Below are 12,061 nucleotides of genomic sequence, written 5' to 3'. Positions count from 1 at the left end.
GCAGACGGCAGAGGCCGTCCGCCAAGGTTCCGCCGCCGAATGACCGCACCGCGGTCAAAAGACCGCAGCGGCCATTCAGACATTTCTGCTGGGCCGGCGGGCGCTCTCCAAAAGAGCGCCCGCCCAGCAGAAATGCCCCTGCAACGAGGACGCCGGCTCAGAATTGAGCCGGCGTAGTTGCAGGGGTGCGACGGGTGCAGTTGCACCCGTCGCGTATTTCAGTGTCTGCAAAGCAGACACTGAAATACTTTGCGGGGCCCTCTTACGGGGGCCCCTGCAGTGCCCATGCCATTGGCATGGCATGGGCACTGCAGGGGCCCCCAGGGGCCCCGCGGCACCCCCTACCGCCATCCTGTTCATGGCGGGTTTCCTGCCATGAACAGGATGGCGGTAGGGGGTGTCTGAATCCCCATGGCGGCGGAGCGCGCTCCGCCGCCATGGAGGATTCATTGGGGCAGCGGTAAACCGGCGGGAGACCACCGGTTTACCCTTTCTGACCGCGGCTGAACCGCCGCGGTCAGAATGCCCTCGGGAGCACCGCCAGCCTGTTGGCGGTGCTCCCGTGGTCGGTGACCCTGGCGGTCACCGGCCGCCAGGGTCAGAATGACCCCCTCTATGTCTTGGTGAGGAGGATCAGGATTTTGGCTGGGAGACAGGGAAGGAGGAAGAGACAGGAGAGGATATTTAGGGTGAAGGTCACCTTGTTTGAACAGATTTAAGAGGAGATATTTGAGAAGTACAGACTAAGTAGTGAGGTAATTCTGGATTTAATTGCTGAGATACAAACTCAGTTACATACTCCAACTGTCAGAATCAATGCAATCCCACCACACGTGCAGGTATTGTGTTGGGTACACCTTTTAGCTTCTGGCAGGTACCAGGAAGACATGATGGTGGCAGGGGAGTGTCATAATGTGCTTTTTCTGGGGTTTTCCACAGGTTTTTGGACAGACTGAAGAGGAGATATTTGAGGAGCACAGACTAAGTAGTGTGGTAATTCTGGATTTAATTGCTGCGTTACACTCTCAGCTACAGACCCCAACAGTCAGAAGCAATGCAATCCCACCACATGTGCAGGTATTGTGTTGTCTATACCTTTTAGCTTCTGGCAGTTACCAGGAACACATGACAGTGGCAGGGGAATGGCGTAAAGTTTTTTTTTCTAGGTTTCTCCACAGCATTTGGGCATCATGGTTAGCAAAGTGAATTTTCTAAATACTCCCCAACATTTACAATAGACCAAACTAATGTTTTACCGGGTAGTACAGTTTCCTAATGTAATTGGTTGTGTTGATGGCACACATATTGCCAAATGTCCCCATCTGAAAATACATTCAGTTATCAAAGCATAAAAAATATACATCCACTCAGTGTACAGGTAGTGTGCAATGTCTCATGCATTATAACTGACCTTGTAGCCAGATTCCCAGGCAGCATACATAACTCCTTCATGTTATGAAACAGTGGAATAAATAACCATCTGTCTCAGTGTGATTTTGGCAATGTCTTTTTACTTGATAAGATAATTGCAAACTCATTTCATATAGTGTCCAAAAGTGTATGGTCAAGCGCTATGCACAGAGATCACAAACAACTACTTTTAAGGTAGGAACGATGATCACACCTAAGAAATAGACAATACACATGATGGTAATGTTTTGTGCATGACTGAAAGGTAGCCTTTTTTTCAGATTGTGACAATGTAATTCTTCATCATCAGCTGTATCATTATAGGATTTTTTAACAAAGCAACAAAGTTTGAAAACACAAACCTAACAATGTAGTCTTATACATCTGAGTGTCTGCAAAGGTCACGTTTTACGGCCCTTGGTGTTGGTCGCCTTCTCAGCAAGACTTGGCTGTGGAGGTGGGGATAGTGCTGCTCCAGATATTTGTCAATATTTTCGCCTGGTATGGCATCCATCTGGCACAGATGTGGTTCAGGTGGTAGCAAAATGTTGGGGACAGACAGGTTAGGTTTTTGTATGTTTTCCAGTGCTGTGGTCACTTGGACCAGCCCGCGTGTAACATCTTGGCAGCAGTGCCCCATGTCGTTTTGAATATTGACAGTTCTCCTGGCAAGAGTGGTTGTTACTGCAGCCAATCAATTGACAGATTTAGTGGAAGTATCATAGAGTGCCAGTGCTGCTTGTTCCTGTGTCTTTACAGACATTGATCCTTCTCCATGGCAGCAAACCAACAGTCTTGTCCTTGCTGCAATTGCAGCATTGACCTTGACATGTTTCACAGATGTCTATTAAAAGTTTTTATCTGTTTGGCTTAAAGGCACTGCACTGTGATAATGGATTTCTCCAGGCCACCAAACAATGGGAAACTGCCTGTCATGTCATCCAAAACATTATCATTGTGGACTGTTGGTTTTTGGACTCTCTGGTGTTTGTGTCCTACACACAGATGAAGTTGTGTTCTAGTTGTGTTCTTGCTTTGTGATAGCTCCTCATCACTTTCCTGAAAGTCTGGTAGTTGTGACAGGTTTGCTCTCATAGTAGTTGGAGTGGGAGTAATGGGCATAGGAGTAGCAATAGTGCTGTCCTTTATTCCATGTGTATGTCAATTACTTTGTCAGCCTCAGCAGTTTCAGAGACGTCCTGGGAGTGATCTGTGGAAATGTATGTATATAGTTATTGTAAATAAATGGCTAATATGTTGGCATAATATTGTGGAAAATGTGATTTATGTGTTTGTGGCATGGAGATTAAGGCCCTCATTACAACCCTGGCGGTCGGTGATAAATCGGCGGTAATACCGCCTACAGGCCGTCGGTAACAAAAATGGAATTATGCCCACAGCGGAAACCACTCAGACAGACAGACACTTTAACAACCCGACCGCCACAGCTGTATCAACAATCATCACATCGGTAACCGCCAACAGCCAGGCGGAAGATAATGTACCGTCCACACTATTACGACAGACCTATCCGCCACCTTTTCCGGGGCAGTACCAACAACATCAAAAGCACAGCGGAAACAGAACACAGAAGTCAAAGGACTCACCTCTGGAGACTCAGGGAACAACCACGATGCCATGGAGCCCAAGCTACTCATATTTCCGATGCTCGTCTACCTTTTCCTGCATTATGAGCAGCAACAGTGGCGAAGACGACCACGGTGAGTACTGCCGCCTAGCGCACAAGGGAGGGGGGATGAAAAAGAGAGTGACACACACACCAACAGGCAACACCCCCACCTCGACCCACAACACCATACACACAATCAGATGCCTAAACATTACATATCCACCCCGTAACCCTCAGGAATAATACAAGGACAAAATGATTGGAAGAAAGTGAGTGTAATACGATAAAATAACATGAATAAGGGCATCAAAATACAAACGTACATGCATATTTACAAATTGAGGGAGACTGCCCAGTCCTCAATGACCGAGGGCCACAGGGCCACATCACATAGTCCAAGGCCCCACCTCACTCCTGCAACAACACGGAGAGAACACTGCAGGGGCATCAGGTCGAAAATACACAGGCACTTCAGGGGGATGGGGAATGGGAGGACACCTCAGCCAGAAGATGGTGCAACACCACTGGTCCTGCAGGGGGCTACATGCCCTGTGCGATGTCCTGGGGAGTGCAAGGCCACAGTCTCTCAAGTGGGTGGTTTGCCCACTGCTTGGTCCTGGGGAGTGCAAGGCCACAGTCTCTCAAGTGGGTGGTTTGCCCACTGCTTGGTTCTGGGGAGTGCAAGGCCACAGTCTCTCAAGTAGGTGGTTTGCCCACATGCTATGGAGGGGGCAACATGCCATGTGCTTGGTCCTGGGGAGTGCAAGGCCACAGTCTCTCAAGCAGATGGTTTGCCCACTGCATGGTCCTGGGAGTGCAAGGCAACAGTCTCTCAAGTGGGTAGTTTGCCCACATGTGCTGGAGGGGACAGCATGCCCACTGCTTGGTCCTGGGGAGTGCAAGGCCACAGTTTCTCAAGTGGGTGGTTTGCCCACATGCTCTGGACGGGGCAACATGCCCTGTGCTTCGTCCTGGTGAGTGCAAGGCCACAGTCTCTCTAGTGGCTGGTTTGCCCACTGCTTGGTCCTGGAGAATGCAAGGCCACAGTCTCTCTAGTGGGTGGCTTCTCCACTGGTTCTGGAGGGGGCCTTGTGCCCAGTTTGCTTCATCCTGGGAAGGATGGGGTGAGTAGATGGCTTCTTCCACTGGTTCTGGAGGGGGCATTGTGCCCTGTGATGCAGATCTTGGGGAGTACAAGGGCACAGTCTCTCACCTGGGTGTCAGACCCACAGGATTTGCAGGGGCCAGGATGCACAACAGCCCATGGAGGCAGGACTACAGCCCATCCCCTGCAGCCTTGGACAGTGGCCCCCTGGGGCTGCTGCTGCAGGCAGTGGTGCTGGTGGCAGTTCTGGCAGTGGTGGGGGGAGGCCCCAGCCCTTCCCCTGCAGCCTTGGATGGCTGCCCACTGGGGCTGCTGCTGTTGGCAGTGGTGCTGGTGGCGGTGTTGGTGGCAGTGCTGGCAGTGGTGAGGGGAGGCTCAGGGCCCTTCCCCTGCAGCCTCGGATGGCTGCCCACTGGGGCTGCTGCTGTAGGAAGCAGTGCTGGTGGCAGTGCTGGCAGTGGTGGGGGAAGCTCCAGCCCATCCCCTACAGCCTCGGACGGCTAAACCACCATGGTTTGTGGTCGGGGCTCCGAATGAGTCCCAGCACCAGGCCTCCTGTCCTTCCTGCCTGCTGGTGCAGGCCCTTGCTGTCAGTAGCTGGGGATTTCCCCTTGCCCTTTCCTCCTGCAGCTGGTGGTGCCTCCTTGCCCTTTCAAGACGCTGCTGGTGGTGCCTCCTTGCCCTTCTCTGTCACAGCTGGTGGTGCCTCCTTGCCCTTCCAATAAGCTGGTGGTGGTGCCTCCTTGCCCTTCTCTGTCGCAGCTGGTGGTGCCTCCTTGCCCTTCCTTGATGCACCTGGTGTAGCACCCTGTTAGTGTTGCTGCTTGGTGTCCGGGATCTTCTCCCACCTGCAATAGCTGTCAACACTACTGTGGCCGTGGACTGGGTGGCTGAGGTGCTCGCCTGGGTTCTGACCACCCTGGCCCGACGATAAGGACGGGGGATGGGAAGGAGAGTGGTATGGAAGATGTCAAGGGTAGAGAGGAAAAGCTTCTTAGGGACATTGTGGCGGGAAGAGGGTGAAGGTTTGGGAGTGGAGGAAGAGGAAGTGGTTGTAAGAGGTGTCTGTCTGCTGTGTTTGGGTGCAGGTGCAAGGGCTGGATGCCATTGTGAGGTGGATGGCTGTTGGGTGTCTGAGAGCTTGCACTTGTGTACTTTGGGAGGAGGGGTAACAGACAGAGTGGGCGAGGACACAGGGGACGTGTGCATGGATGTGGGGCTGGTGACAGTCACTGAGGGGCGTGTTGTGATAGGTGTGATGGTGGTAGTGGATGAGAATGTAGTGCATGCAGGTGTGAGTGTAGATGCTACTGGGAGGGAGGTGGACAACGAGGAGGAGGGGGACACAGTGGAGGCAGTGGATGTTGGTATGTCTGCATTTGGATGGTGTTTGTGTGAGTGCCTGTCGGATGATGTGGGGTGCTTGTGTTTGCCTGAACCACTGCTGTGTGTTGTCCTGGGTGCATGCTGGTCTGCCCATGTGCTTGGGATCGGTAGGGGTTGAGGGGAATGGGATTGGAAGTTGGAGGGGGGAGGCTAGAAACAGGGACAACGGCTGCCATCAGGGAGGAGGCCAGAGCCTGTATTGATCTCTGTTGAGCCGGCATGCCAGAGTGAATGCCCTCCAGGATTGCATTTGTTTGTTGCAAATAGGCTGCCAGCCCCTGGATGTGGTTGACTGCCCAAGAGGGATGGATCGCAGGTGGTCAATAGCCTCCTCACTCTGGGCAGCAGGGCTAACCGGGGCAGGGCCTGAGGTGTCTGGAGCGAAGGAGATGAGCACCCTCCTGGGTGAGTGGGCACGGAAAACACGCTGAGGGGCTGCTGGGAGGGCGGTGCTGGTACGGGGTGGCGGCTGTACCTGTAGTTGGGGTGGGCACAGAGGTGTCCGCCACCACCAGGGAGCTTCCATCAGAGGAGGTATCACTGCCAGAACTGTCCCCTCCAATCTCCCCCCTGGTGCACCCCTCACCCTCCGTCCCACTGGTGCCCTCACTGTCAGTGGATTTGGCCTCCTTGGCCACGTGGGATGCAGCTCTCTCCGTCGCGCCGGTGCCTCTGCTCCTCCGCCATATGATGCTTATGCACATAAGGATAGGGTGAAAAAACAAAAAAAGGGGGTGAGAGACAAAGGATACCCTTGGTCAATGGCGGCAACAACACCACCGTTGGCGTACACGACACACACACACACAGGGAACAGCCCTACACACTAGGCAAGGCACTAACAGTCACAATGCTAGTCACCAGCCCATGGACAGGGATACCTAACGCCAATTGCAGCATACCTGAGACCCACAGACACCTGCCCAGTAGTGGATGCCTACTAGCTTGGTTGCAGGAGGTGTACCTCAGACCCTGCCCAACATGGGCCCTACCCTGCAATGTCCGGCCTGACCTAAGGGCACCCACAGGCCCACATCACCCACCCAGATGCCACCCCACCACGTGCAAGTAGTATATTGGGGCACTGTACTTACCCCCGTGTGGCTGCTGTGATGCCCCCAAGTGCCCATCCAGCTCCGGATAGGCCACTGCCAGTATGTGGGCCATGAGGGGGGTCAGAGTTCGACTGGCACCCCTTCCTCGCTATCCCCAGCTGGGCCTCCGCCGTCTTCCGTGCCCAGTGTCTCAGGTCCTCCCACCGTTTGCGATAGTGGGTGGTCCGCCCGCCGTAGACCCCCAGGGTCCGCACGTCCTTGGCAATGGCACGCCATATACCCTTTTTTTGATGGGTGCTGATCTGCAGGGAAATACACATAGGAAAAGGTATCAGTCAGACCATCCTGCATGTTACACTCATGGCCCACCATAGCCCTCACATCACCTTACGCACAGACATTCCCCACCATACATGCTGCAAGCTGCCCAGGGCCCTTCCACCAGCCCCCCCAAACAAGGCCCTCACATACAGCACTCCATGCATTCATGCCCCATGCATCGTGCTCACAGTGTACTCACCTGTTGGTCTGGAGGCCCATACAGCATTCGGTACTGAGGTGGGACCCCATCTACCAGTCTCTCCAACTTCACAGCGGTGAGGGCACGGGCCCTTTCCCCAGTGACACGAGCCACGGTCAGTTCCAGACGCAGGTCACAGCAGCACCTGCAGTGTAGGTCCTCTCTTGTTGAAGGTCAGATAGCAAGTGAGTGAACAGATAGAAAATGATGGTCACGTCTGCAGCGGTGCATACCATCACCGCTGACGTACACCACCATTGGCCATTGTAACCCACAGGGCCTAATGGTATCCAATGAGGAGTTGCACGGTGGTTCTCTACCGCCTCCCGCAACGGCGCACAACATCAGCAGAATTACCTCATTTCCACCTGTCCCTCCATACAGGACAGGCGGATGCCATTTCAGGGGGGGCAGGCATGGCACCTAACTGCGTCACAATACACATAGGCACCATTTGGGCCTATCCAACAATATACTGTTACAGTCACAACATGCAATGCAGTGTAGTATTTGGAAATATGGAATACTGACCAGCTGCTCACCGTTTGCCCCCTAGATTGCAACCGCTGAGGATGAATAGGAGATGGAGACATCCCCCGTGTACATGCCCCTGGTGGACTTGACAACAATGGAGGACAGGTAAATTATCCTCACCTATAGACTGGACAGGGCCACAATCACAGAGCTGTGTGCCCAATTGGAACCTGACCTGATATCTGCTATTCGTCAGCCCACTGGGATACCCCCTCTTGTGCAAGTCCTATCAGTGCTCCATTTCCTGGCAACTGGTTCCTCCCAAGTGACAGTGGGCTTGGCAGCAGGAATGTCTAAGCCAATGTTCTCAATCGTGCTGACCAGAATGTTGTCTGCCCTGATTAAACACATGTGCAGCTACATCGTTTTCCCCCAGGTGGAGGATTTGGCCACAGTGAAAGTGGATTTCTATGCAATGGGACATATCCCCAACATTATTGGGGCAATAGATGATACACACATTGCATTTGCCCCCTCCCCCCCAGAGAAATGAACAGGTGTTCAGAAATCGAAAGAGCTGTCACTCCATGAATGTGCAGATAGTGTGCCGTGTGCCTGGCGGACCAGTACATCTCCCATGTCAATGCAAGGTATCCTGGGTCTGTGCATGATACCTTTATCTTGAGTAATAGTAGCATCCCATATGTGATGGCTTAACTCCAGAGGCACCAGGTGTGGCTAATAGGTGAGCCCTGGTTCCCACCCAGTAGGTGTTGGTGTATGGCTATGGTGCGGGCCCTAAGGGTTAGTGTGTGTCTAATAGTTGTCCCTCGATATTTGCAGGTGACTTTGGTTACCCCAACCTCTCATGGCTACTGACCCCTGTGAGGAATCCCAGGACAAGGGCAGATGAATGTTACAATGAGGCACATGGGCAAACAAGAAGAATAATAGAAAGAACATTCGGCCTCCTGGAGGCCAGGTTTCGTTGCCTCCATCTAACAGGTGGATCCCTGTACCACTCATCCAAGAAGGTGTGCCAGATCATCGTGGCATGCTGTATGTTGCACAACCTTGCCTTACGTCGCCAGGTGCCTTTTCTTCAGGAGGATGAGGCTGGATATGGGCGTGTGGCAGCAGTGGACCCTGTGGACAGTGAAGCTGAGGAGGCAGAGGATGAGGACAACAGAAGTGCAATAATATGACAATACTTCCAATGACACACAGATAAGACTCTGTAATTTCACTTTACATTGAAAGTTTTGTGTTTGACATTGTCAATGGCAGGCTTATTTTCCCACTTCTATGGCCACTTAGGGTACCCTTTGGCATCTCTGTTTTCAGATATTTGTGCCCCACTATCGCTCCTTGTGTGTTGACTGCAGCCAACTATAGGTCATTCATATGTATACATTACTGTACAGTTGTATTGCAGTGTTTAAAGCTTGTTAAACAAATACATATTTCAATCATTTGACAGACTCCATACTTGTATTTATTCAAATAGTGCTAATAAGTAGAGGGGGGGTGCAATGGGCTGAGGTAATGGTGGAGGAATGTCCAGGATAGAGTCTAGTCTATTTGTACCACAGGTGCATTGTCCAAGGGGGCATAGGAAGTAGAGCAATGGCAGTTCAAGGTGGACAGGGTGACAGAGTGCGACACAAGGGTGACAATCAGTAGAGTCTTATTTCCTGGTGTGGTCTTGGCAATAGTCTCTGGCTTCTGCTTGAATCGCAGGGACTGTTTGCGGGGTGGTTCTCCTTCTGCAGGGGGTGGGGTGCTGGTGGCTTGTTGTTCCTGTGGCGGGGCCTCCTGTCCACTAGCAGCAGCGGAGGTGGAAGGCTGTTCATTGGTTTGGCTAGTGTCAGGGGCCCGCTGGTGTGCCACTGCCTCCCTCATGGTGTTGGCCATGTCTGCCAGCATCCCTACAATAGTGACCAGGGTGGTGTTGATGTCCTTCAAGTCCTCCCTGATCCCCAGGTACTGTCCATCCTGCAGCCGCTGGGTCTCCTGCAACTTGTCCAGTATCTGGCCCATCAGCTCCTGGGAATGGTGGTATGCTCCCAGAATGTTGGTGAGTGCCACCTGGAGAGTCACTCCCTGGGCCTGTCCTTCCCCTGTCGCACAGCAGTCCTCCCAGCTTCCCTGTTGTCCTGTGCCTCTGTCCCCTGAAGTGGGTGCCCACTGACTCCAGGTCCCTGATCGTCCTGTGTTTGTGGGATGGCGTGTGGTCCCTGTAGTGGTGGTCACAATGCTGATTGAAGTGTCCTGGGGACAGAGGTATGGGCCCACTGGGTGGGTTCTGTGCTGGTGTTTCCTGAGGGGGGAGGCTCTGTGGTGGTATGGGACTGTGCCTGGGTTACCGACTGTCCGGAGATCCCTGATGGGCCAGGTTGGTCATCCAGATCCAGGAGTCCAGAGATGCTGTAATCACTGTGGGCCTCTTCTGGGGAGGGGGGTGGGTTAGATGTTGCTGGCACCTCCTCTCCGGTGACGTTGGTTGAGGGACCTGTGGTGATGTAAATGCAGTGCTGTTGTTTCTTTGTGTGTCATCTTGTGCATGGGTGTGTTGCCCTCTATGGTTGTTATTGCCCTGTCAGCTTTGCCTTGTGTGAGTAGTTATTTTGTGGGCTGGTGATTCTCTCTAGTGTGCATGCTTTAGTGATGGGTGTCCATGCAGGTCTGTGATGGGGGTCCGTGCATTGGTGTTACATGCAGGGATTGGTATTGGGAGGGGTGGATTGTGATGGTGGGGTGTGTGTGAGGTGGTGGAGTGATGGGAGTGAGAGTAAGGGTGGGGGGTGTGATGGCATGCAGGTAGGGGGGGTGATAGTAATAGAGATTTGACTTACCAGAGTCCAGTCCTCCTCCTACTCCTGCCAGGTCCTCAGGATGCATGATTGCTAAGACTTGCTCCTCCCATGTTGTTAGTTGTGGGGGAGGAGGTGGAGATCCACCGCCAGTCCTCTCTACAGCTATTTGGTTTCTTGTTGCTGTGGAACGCACCTTCCCCCGTAGGTCGTTCCACCTCTTCCTGATGTCATCCCTTGTTCTGGGGTGCTGTCCCACGGCTTTGACCCTGTCCACGATTATCCGTCATAGCTCCATCTTTCTAGCAATGGATGTCTGCTGCACCTATGATCCAAATAGCTGTGGCTCTACCCAGATGATTTCCTCCACCATGACCCTTAGCTCCTCCTCTGAGAACCTGGGGTGCTGTTGTGGTGCCATGGGTGTAGTGTGAGTGGTGTGGGTGAGGGTGTGTGGGGTGATGTGTTGGGGTGTGTGATGTAAGGTGCGTGGATGGTGTATAGGTGATGATGGTGTGTGGCTGTGGTCTTGTCTGTGGTCTTGCTATCTCTTTTGTGGCAATTGTTTTTATTCATAAAGGGTTGTGGGTAATGTGGGTGGGTGTTTTATAGTGGTATTGGTGCGAGGGTGTGGTAGGTGTATGTGTGTCAGGTGTGTGTTATTCAAATTGTCCAATGTGGTGTTGTTTTCTTTGTGTGTGTGTATTTTGAGTGTGGCAGTATGTACCGCCAATGGCTTAGCGCCATTGAATGTCTGCCACAGTGATTCGTGGGTCATAATGCTGTAGGCAGAGTTCTGTTTACGTAACGGTGTGGGTTTTGCTACCGCCAGTTTATCACTGACGTTTGGGCTGGCGGACTTGTGTGTGTGGCTGTATAGTGACAGATTGCTATGTGTAGGTCATAATATGGGTGTCGGTAATCCGCTGCGGCGGCGGTATGTTGGCAGCAGTCAGCATGAAGGTAAGCGGTACTTACTGTCAATGTCATAATGAGGGCCTATGTATGGAAATGTGTAGTTTTATTATCAGTACACAGTACACCATGTAAATAAAGATGAACTACAACTCCCATAATGCATTGCCAAAGTACAGCAAACATCTCCATGGAGTCTTGTTAGCTTAGATGCGATACTTGAGGACATACAAACAATATGTTATGGTAAGAAATTAACAGGAAGATGACTTACCAGCCTGCAGGATTAGAGGTGTCAATGTCTGGACCTACCACCACACTTTCAGGTCCTAGAGTCACCTCAATCAGTGATTCCATTGGAGTGGGAGAAGGATGTTTGAAGGTTCCACCCCCTGTGCCATGAGCCTCAGTCATTCTGCTGGCCACCTTCACTTTGGTGCAGGATCTTAGGTCATACCAGTGCTTCACTGGGTGACACCAAGTGAGTTGACTTTCTCCAGGATGCTATTCCATATTTTTGTTTTCTGTGCCTCAGGAGCAGAAAATTATGTTTTTTCAAAAATCTGGTCCATGTCTGCCGCACATTCTTCTGTTAACAGCTGCAGCTCATTCTCAGAAAATATTTTGCGCTTCCTGCATCTAGGGTCCTTGTCCCCATCTTCCTTGGGCATGGTGTTCTTCAGAAATTAGATTTCCACTGCCAGAAGTCAGACAGGACCACTCCTTCCTCCAAGCACCTTCCTAGGCTTCTGG

The sequence above is a fragment of the Pleurodeles waltl genome, chromosome 8 (assembly GCF_031143425.1).
Source record: "Pleurodeles waltl isolate 20211129_DDA chromosome 8, aPleWal1.hap1.20221129, whole genome shotgun sequence".
NCBI lineage: Eukaryota > Metazoa > Chordata > Amphibia > Caudata > Salamandridae > Pleurodeles > Pleurodeles waltl.
The sequence above is the reverse complement of the archived record's forward strand: the minus strand, read 5'-3'. Positions refer to the sequence as shown.